This window comes from Schistocerca gregaria, chromosome X (assembly GCF_023897955.1).
Source record: "Schistocerca gregaria isolate iqSchGreg1 chromosome X, iqSchGreg1.2, whole genome shotgun sequence".
NCBI lineage: Eukaryota > Metazoa > Arthropoda > Insecta > Orthoptera > Acrididae > Schistocerca > Schistocerca gregaria.
In genome coordinates this window covers 170,819,099-170,828,911 of record NC_064931.1, presented here as the reverse complement: position 1 = coordinate 170,828,911, position 9,813 = coordinate 170,819,099, and the positions used below count along the sequence as shown (strand labels likewise).

Sequence of the window (9,813 nt, the reverse complement as noted above, 5' to 3'; positions counted from 1 at the left end):
CCAGGCGTGCAGTCTCCCGCGCCGACTCCCCGCTGCGCCGCCTGTTCGCACCTGACACCAGCCACACGCGCCCCCACCTGCTCTGCGCCGCACGACGCTACCAAAAGCGCTGCCGCCTCCCGCTGACTGCCTAGGGGTCCCACACTCCGCTTCCGAATCGTAGCATCCTTTAAGCCCCTTTTACGCGATCGACTTTCTTGTCTCGATTGACTACTCGAGACTAGTGACACTACGGCAGCGCCCCTGGCGGATTGTTCCTGTACTAAGTTTCGTCTGTTTCGAATGCTCATTTTCGTATAAACGTGAGCGCTAAAACTGATTTTGTTGGATGAGAGTTGTCTGCTGTGCAATTTGGCATCTGAACGGTGAAAGTGAGGTTATGAGGTACTATCTTCTTTAGGCAAATTTCGAAATATAGTAACAAAATGTAGGGACAACCAATAACAAAGTTCATTAATGAGCAAAGCAGAATTCATAGTGAAAGTTCTTCTCGAAGGCCGCATGGTAAGTTCTTCGCACTACTGAGGACTTAAAGAATAGGAAAAGTGTTAGCCAAACATGTCAGAACATTTATTTGAGAAAATATACACTGCTGGCCATTAAAATTACTACACTACGAAGATGACGTGCTACAGACGCGAATTTTAACAGACAGGAAAACGATGCTGTGACATGCAAATGATTAGCTTTTCAGAGGATTCACACAAGGTTGGCGGAGGTGGCGACACCTACAACGTGCTGACACGAGGAACGTTTCCAACTAATTTCTCATACAAAAACAGCAGTTGACCGTCGTTGCCTAGTGAAACGTTGTTGTGATGCCTCGTGTAAGGAGAAACGCGTACCATCGCGTTTCGACTTTGATAAAGGTCGGATTGTAGCCTATCGCGATTGCGGATTATCGTATCTCGACATTGCTGCTCGCGTTAGTCGAGATCCAGTGACTGTTAGCAGAATATGGAATCGGTGGGTTCAGGAGGGTAATAAGGAACGCCGTGCTGGATCCCTACGGCCTCGTATCATTAGCAGTCAAGAGGACAGGCATCTTATCCGCATGACTGACGCTGCATCACAAACAGGAGCGCCTGCAATGGTGTACTCAACGACGAACCTGGGTGCACGAATGGCAAAACGTCATTTTTTCGGATGAATCCAGGTTCTGTTTACAGCATCATGATGGTCGCATCCGTGTTTGGCGACATTGCGGTGAACGCACATTGGAAGCGTGTATTCGTCATGGCCATACTGGCGTATCACCCGGCGTGATGGTATGGGGTGCCATTGGTTACACGTCTCGGTCACCTCTTGTTCGCACTGACGGCACTTTGAACAGTGGAGTTACGTTTCAGATGTGTTACGACCCGTGGCTCTACCCTTCATTCGATCCCTGCGAAACCCTATATTTCAACAGGATAATGCACGACTCCATGTTGCAGGTCATGTACGGGCCTTTCTGGATACAGAAAATGTTCGACTGGTGCCCTGGCCAGCACATTCTCCAGATCTCTCAGCAACTGAATACCTCTGGTCAATGGTGGCCGAGCAACTGGCTCGTGACAATACGCCAGTCACTACTCTTGATGAACTGTGGTATCGTGTTGAGGCTGCATGGGCAGCTGTACCTGTACACGCCATCCAAGCTCTGTTTGACTCAATGCCCGGGCGTATCAAAGACGTTATTACGGCCAGAGGTGGTTGTTCTGGGTACTGATTTCTCAGGATCTAAGCACCAGAATTGCGTGAAACTGTAGTCACATGTCAGTTCTAGTATAATATATTTGTCCAATAAATACCCGTTTATTATCTGCAATTCTTCTTGGTGTAGCAATTTTAATGGCCAGTAGTGTATGTGTGGAAACATATGAAACAATATCTCAAACGCAGTAAATAGCACCGTTTCCATTTTGCTTTGTCACTTGTTTTCTTAAACTAAACTAAACTCCGTCCGAACAGGCCGCGAAAGACCCTGACGCTACTGACCGACCGCCGTGTCATCCTCAGCGAATACGTGTCACTGGATTTGGATATAGAGGGGAGCATAGTCAGTACACCGCTCTCCCGGTCGTCGTCAGTTTTAGTGACTGGAGGCGCTACTTCTCAATCAAGTAGCTCCTCAATTTGCCTTAAAAGAGCTGAGTGCACCCCGCATGCCAACAGCGCTCGGCAGACCGAATGGTCACACATCCAAGTGCTTGCCAAGCCCGACAGCGCTTAACTTCGGTGATCTGACGGGAACCGGTGTTACCACTGCGGAAAGGCCGTTGGCAACTTGTTTTCTTGCTGAGTGCCAAATAACATCAAAATTATTTTTCTCCTCAAATAATCCTCCCTTTTTCACTACTGAAACAATTTTCATTAAAACACTTTTACGTATTTAAGTTTGTATTTATGCATAGGGTAGGCATTTTCTCTGTAAAACGTAAATACGTTGATTGTTTCGATATTGCAGTGCCTGTGTTATTCTGATTACGATGCAAAGTTCCTTTGGTCATGCATGCACAAATGTGCGGTTCGGCACAAATTTACATTGTCGACATTCCATTCTACAGCTGATAGTAGTCCTTATTCGCAATTGCGAATTGATTGGATTTTGGTTCTTTCTCTTATTTCGTCTCTCTTGTAGGACAGCAGTAGAAGAAAAAAATATCGGGACCCTGTGTAACTTTTTAGCGTATCACGAAAACAGAGCAACAACACAGTAAAGATTAAGAAGACAGGAAGGCACAAAATCCATTTGTATAATAGGAGTAAGTCTGCTAGTATAGGTTAATTCACAACGTTAGCAGACGCCATCATTGGCCTCTGTTTCAGCGCTTGCGCAGTGTGCAGCATACTCGGAAATTTAGAACTCCACCCGCCGCCCAGTCTATAGATAATTGAGATCATAGACACACACGCGGCGTGGTTGGTTGCTAATTTACACACAGACACGAAAGGCGCACACACTTAAAAGTTGTCGCTCTGTAAAATGGGCTTAAGCTGACAAGGGGCACATCTCGAAACAGGTTAACACCGTAGTTAATTGACCGGATACATAAAGACGCTTCAGAAAACAGCATGAGCGTACATACTGAATTCGGTCTTCCGAAACTGTTTCACTGCGAAAGATCATAACACGGTCCCTCCCTTCTATCATCGCACGAACGTCGAAATGGCAGTTACTGAGATAGCTGACCGCGGAAGAGAAACGCTGCTACAATCGCATTGTAATGGAAAAGCTTCAGGTCCAGATGAGATACCGGCACCTATACGATTCTACATAGATTATGAGGAAGAAGTTGCTCCCCTTCTACGAACATTTTATCGTTATAGATCATGTTTTATGACACAAAACGTTTTTGGAGAACGACATTACAAATAATCAACATGGGTTCCGCAAACAGAGATCTTGCGAAACTCAGCTAGCTTTGTGCCTCTATGAGATCACCGAGCGAGGTGGCGCAGTGGTTAGCACACTGGACTCGCATTCGGGAGGACGACGGTTCAATCCCGCGTCCGGCCATCCTGATTTAGGTTTTCCGTGATTTCCCTAAATCGCTCCAGGCGACTGCCAGAATGGCTCCTTTGAAATGGCACGGCCGACTTCCTTCCCCGTCCTTCCCTAATTCGATGAGACCGATAACCTCACTGTTTGGTTTCTTTCCCCAAACAACCCATCCCAACCCTCTATGAGATCCATAGCGCTGAAGACAAAGGCGCTCAGGTTGATGCAGTGTTCCTTGATTTCAGGATGGCATTTGACACCGTCCCGAACTGTCGTTTAGTGAAAAAAACATAGGACCTTATCGAGTATCGAACCATACTTGCGACTGGATTCGAGACTTCCTTGCAGATAAAATTGAACAGGTCGCTCTTAACGGAACAAAATCGACAATGTAAATGTAATTTTCGGAGTGCACCAAGGAAATGTGACAGGGCCGTTATTGTTTACACTGTATATAACTGATCTAATACAAAGCGTGCAAATCTCTTTAAGACTGTTGGCAGACGATGTGGTTGTCTGTAAGAAAGTAACAACGTCGGGAAACACTATCGATTTACAGAACGACCTGCAGAGGATTGATGAATGGGTTAGGCTCTGGCAGTTGGCGACTTACGTAAATTAATGTAATATATTGCACATACATAGGAAAAAGAAGCCATTACTGTGTAATTACACTATTGATGGCAAACGGCTGGAAATAGCATCTGCCGTAAAATATGTAAGAAATAATTACCCAGAGCGACCTTAAGTGAAATGACCACATAAAAAAATGGGAAAAGGAGATTCCTGGAGAAAATCTTAAGGAAAAGTAAGATGTAAGTCAACCGCGAAGAAAGTGGCTTGCAAGGCACTTGTTCGACTGATTGTTGAGAGTTGTTCATCAATCTGGGATCCTTACCAGGTCGGACTGATAGAAGAGGGAGGGAAAGAGAGAGAGAGAGAGAGAGAGAGAGAGAGAGAGAGAGAGAGAAGATCCAACGAAGAGCTGCGCGATTTATCGCGGGCTCGTTTAGTGGGCGCTAGAGTCTTGCAGATATTCTCAACAAACTCCAGAAGCAAACGTTACAAGAGAGACGTGGTGAATCGCGGTGAGGTTTACTGTTTAAATTTCGAGAGATCACTTTCCTGGAAGAGTCGGAAAATATATTACTTCCTCTTACATATATCTCGTACGTAAATTGACCGCGACGAGAAAATTCGAGGAATTGGAAGTAGTACAGATGCTTACAAACAGACAATGTTCCCACGCGTCATTCGCGTGTGGAACAGTGTATGGGGCATAGTTAATGGTATTAGAAGTAACCTCCATCACATAACGTTACGTGGTTCAAATGGCTGAGAGCACTATGGGACTTGAGGCCGTCAGTCCCCTAGAACTTAGAACTACTTAAACCTAACTAACCTGAAGACATCACACATATCCATGCCCGAGGTAGCATTCGAACCTGCGACCGCAGTGGTCGCGCAGTTCCAGACTGAAGCACCTAGAACCGCTCGGCAACACCGGCCGGCTAACGTTACGTGGCTTGAGGAGTATGTTGTAGATATAGATGCGTACGTTCTTAATAACTGACTTTCCATTGGCATTACCGAGGTGGCCGCAGGGTTCCACACTCTTGTGCATTAAAGTTGCAACAGCACGACAGGGCTTGTAGACATGAAGTGAGCTACATGCAAATGAAAAACGCATAATTGCATAACGTAGGTAAGAATAACGTGATCTACATTTGGTGCAAAAATTTAACAGGACATAGAGGATGCCCCGCTGAACAATTTTAGGTAGGGAAACCGGGGTCGGAGAAGCCAGCTTAAGGAGATAACAGGAACAAAATAACATTACTGTGTACTTGTTTATTTACATCAGTTGACTGCAAATACCATCGCTGACACAATGAACATACCGTTTGTACTGTATCTTACAAAATGTGCTGAAACTGACGGCCATCAACCTCAAGGTAAGCATGACATCGGCGAAAAAGATTCTGACGCACCTTGAGAAATATACCTGGTGTATTTCGAATCACATCACAGGCAGCTACAATTATGGCCACTAATTCCATCTCTGTATCTACTAGAGTCTCATACAGGAGTGACTTTAGATATCCCCATAGAAAATAATGATTCAGATTAGGTGACCTTGCAGGCAATGGAATAGGAGCTCCCCTTGCAATCCAGCTACTAAGAAATACTGTGCCGGTACTACTCCATCGTATTGTACTGTACGTGTCTGAATATCCCTAAGTAATGAATGGGTCTGTCGTTGATTCATAGCACGTTCTGTCGTGAGCCAATGTAAATACGATACAACGGAGCCACCTTACGGACAACTAAGGTAAACAAAACCTGCATAATGACTTCCGGTAATCAGGCTCGTCGTCCTTGTTTCCTTGCAGGAAATAAAGAATGTACATGTAAATAAACAGCACAGTAAAAGGGAACTTGTGCGCCTATTAGTTGTAAATAAGCTGGAAAACAGTAATGCTAGACAAAGCCGACAAGTTTACTTCCATATCGCATTAAGATGGCTTCTCCGACCCCAAGTTTCCTACCTCAGACTATTCAGTGGAGCATTCTCTATGTCCCGTTACATTTTTGCAAGTGCTTACGGAAACATCCTGTTTAAGCAAAAATGTGCTGAATGTTATTTGTGAGAATATCGCGTTATGCCTAGTGTGAGAAAGCAAAACGTGTACTCGAGTAGATAGTAGCGGGATCGTGACCTATCTAGATTGCAGTTTATTGTGGTCCCAAGAATGTCATGGAGAATTGGAATAGATAGATTAAGGAGGATCATACTTGGCTCCATCGTGCATCTCAATGGCCCCTCCGTAGCTGCCTGCCCAGCGCGGCCGACTGCCATGCGGAGGACGGAGTTCGTTTCCCAGTACAGTCAGGGATTTTTCCTTGGTGTGAGGACTGAAAGGTTGTGCACTCACTCGTGTGGCCGATTGAGGAGCCACTTGACCAAGTGCCATCTTCTACAGGTAAGGGAAACAGAGAGCGGTGTGCTGGCCACATACCCCCGCCCCCCATACTACATCAATGACGCCATTGTCAAAGGATGACACGGCGGTCGGTCGGTAGCGTCCTCCCTTCTCCCCCCCCCCCCCCCCCCCCACGGCCTGTGGGCGGATTTTACATTACTACACGACAGACATTGTTCTCTCAGGTGTACAGGATCGTCACGTACCTTGAGTCAGGAAATGCGACAATACTGTGATATTTGGAGCACCACGAAATGTCAGCTTATGCACTAATGTTGCAGCTTTTCTAATCGCAACAGCAGAGAGAGGTGCGACGACAGAGGTGCTCCCAACGACAAGAATGGACACAGGAACACACCATGTCCTCTGTTGAGACGAAACCCGTTTGTGCGTACAACATCATAGGAGACATTTCCGCGCGTGCCGGTAATCCGAACAGCTGGCTGTACGCCTGCGAGGTCATCATGACGTTATCTTTCAACAAGGTAACTCAAGACGCGTGTTGCCTGCGCTGTCCTGACTTAGTACAGAAACTATTACACTGTTGTCCTTGTCAGGACATCTTCCAGATTTTATCCATTGAAAACATCTGGTCATGCGTTGCTAAGCGACTAGCACGCTGACATTCGCCACGTACTAAAGCTGACGAACTCTGCCAGAGAGTTGAAGGAGGAGAAACTGTACCTTTACCTGTCATCCCAGCTGTGTTCGCCTCGATGGCCAATCGGGTTAGAGCCAATGCTGTTGCCAGAGTGGGGAGCTCTATGCCGCTCTTGACCTAGAAATAAAATGATGTTGTCGACCCACTATAAGCACAATAAGTAAAATTTCGTTATTTACTGCCCTTCCTGGTGAAGCAGTTTTTCTGGCCGTCGTCCGTATATTTCGTCCTGTATTGTTTTTGTTGTACAGATTGTTTTTCATAATGTGCACACAGTCTTGGTCTTGTAATGTCTTACAAGCGATACCGAATGTGGAACTCACCATGTTCAAAAAGGATCTGGCGGAGAGGGTGCGGAGCAAACTGCAGTTGTTTGCTGGTGATGCTGTGGTATACAGGAAGGAGTCCGAGATGAGTGGCCTTGGGATGATACAAGACAATTTAGACAAATTTTCTATTTGGTGTGATGAATGACAAGTTAATGCGGGTGACTAGGAAAAACAACCCTGTAATTTTCGGATACAGCATTAGTAGTGTCCTGTTTGACACAGTCATGAAGTTTAAATATCTCGGCGTAAGGTTGCAAAGCGATATGAAATGAAATGATGGTGTGGCACTGATGGCCAGGAGGCTCCATCCGGGGAAGTTGAGCCGCCGGTTGCGGGTCTTACTTCAGGTGAAGCCACGCTGGGCGACCCCACGCGTCGGTGACGATGATGGATGGTGAGGGTAACACAACACCCAGCCCACGAGCAGAGAAGGTCTCCAACCCGGCCGGGAATCGAACCTGGGCCCGCTACATGAAAGGCAAGCACGTTACCACTCAGCTAAGCAGGAGGACTAAGCGATACGAAATGGAACGAGGATGTGAGGAATGTGGTAGGGACGGCGAATAGTCGACCTTGGGTTACTGGGAGAACTTTGGGAAAGTGCGGTTTATCTGCTAAGGAGACTGCATAGAGAACGATAGTGCGACCTATTCTTGAATACTGCTCGAGTGTTTGGTATCCATACCAGGTCGGATTAAAGGAAGACATCGAAGCAATTCAGGGGCGTGCTGTTAGATTTTTTACCGGTAGGTTCGACAACACGCAAGTGTAACGGAAGTGTTTAGGGAACTCAAATGGGAATTCCAAGAGGGAAGGCGACGTTCTTTTCAAGAAACACTATTGTGAAAATTTAGAGAACCGGCATTTGAAGATCCTACTGCCGTCAGCATACATTTCGAGTAAGGACCACGAAAATAAGGTGCGAGTAATTAGGGCTCATACAAAGGCATATAGATACTCGTTTTTCCCTCGCTCTGTCTGCGACAGGAACAGAAAAGCAAACGACTAGCAGTGATACAGGGAACCTCGGCCACATATCGTACAGAGGCTGCAAAGAATGTATGTAAAAGCAGATACCAACACTTTACAAATCACTATAAAGCAACAATGACTTGAAGAGGGCCCACCTTCTTGTAAGAACACAACTATTGCTTTGTTTAATCCTCAAACATGTTTCACCATAGCTGTGGCATCGTAAGTGGTTCTTGTTTTTATTTTCATATTTCCGAAGACATACGCATACAAATTTCATGTACTTTAGGAATATGTTGACACCAGACTTTATTGGCCTCGATATTCATATTAATGTACCCTTCTTTACATCAAGTATGCCCTTTGGCTAAAAGAAATCAACTACAAATCTAAATTATTACAGCATGTCATTTGGAGCCGGCCAGGGTGGCCGAGTGGTTATCGGCGCTACAGTCTGGAACCACGGGACCGCTACAGTCGCAGGTTCGAATCCTGCCTCGAGCATGGATGTGTGTGATGTCCTTAGGTTAGTTAGGTTTAAGTAGTTCTAATCTCTAGGGGACTGATGACCTCAGAAGTCAAGTCCCTTTTTTTTGAATTTTTGTTTAGGATATAACCTTTAAACTACACATCCCGGTAAAACAGTGGTATATGCCCATTTCCTGACGCTTATAATTGCTGTAGGGGACATGGCATGAGCTGTACTTGGTTTTTGTTTGTCAGCCATATGTGTTGTCATTGTTCTCATATTTAAAATGACCAGTGGATATCGGTGAAAGTTCATGCGATTTTGATCCTGAAGACTATTTGGTGTGATTTGTTATTTATAGTCTTTGTTGCATATTTTCAACAGCGTTTACAAACGTTTTCTTACGATAAAGCACATCGTTAACAGTACTGTGCTGTATTTTAGGATCTTCACCGTTTAGCCTCTTCTTTTTATTTTCTTGCGTATTCAGTTGCACTTACTGTTACCACATTTTCAACTTTTGTAGTCCTGTTGTCCACAGTTGCATATTATATTGCGATATGTTGATGATTTTTGTTTTGGTACCGTCTAGTTACAACTGAATGAAACACAGTTTTCGTGCCTTACGCATTTCGCGTTTATTCTTTGCAAGGCATCTTCAGTGGCAGATTTCGTGAATGTTGGGCTATATGTTTTCTTTCTTTTGTTATCGCTGATCTACTTATAACTGAAAAACAAAATGTCAATTTGCCGTTATAAGAAGAAGAAAACCACAAGCGACAAGAAAAGAACGAAAACACAACATGTAAACCAATATCCACAAATCAGCCACTGAAGCTGCCTTGCAAAGAGTAAACGAGAAAGGCATGTATACAAAAATTGTTTCATTCAGTTGTAACTAGACGGTTCCAAAT

The 9,813-nt window shown here is 45.1% G+C and overlaps 1 pseudogene; it reads right to left on the bottom strand.

The window, feature by feature from the left end:
- Window positions 1–2,148: 2,148 nt before the first annotated feature.
- LOC126299697 (5S ribosomal RNA) lies at window positions 2,149–2,266 on the bottom strand (annotated as a pseudogene).
- Between the last annotated feature and the right edge of the window lie 7,547 nt (window positions 2,267–9,813).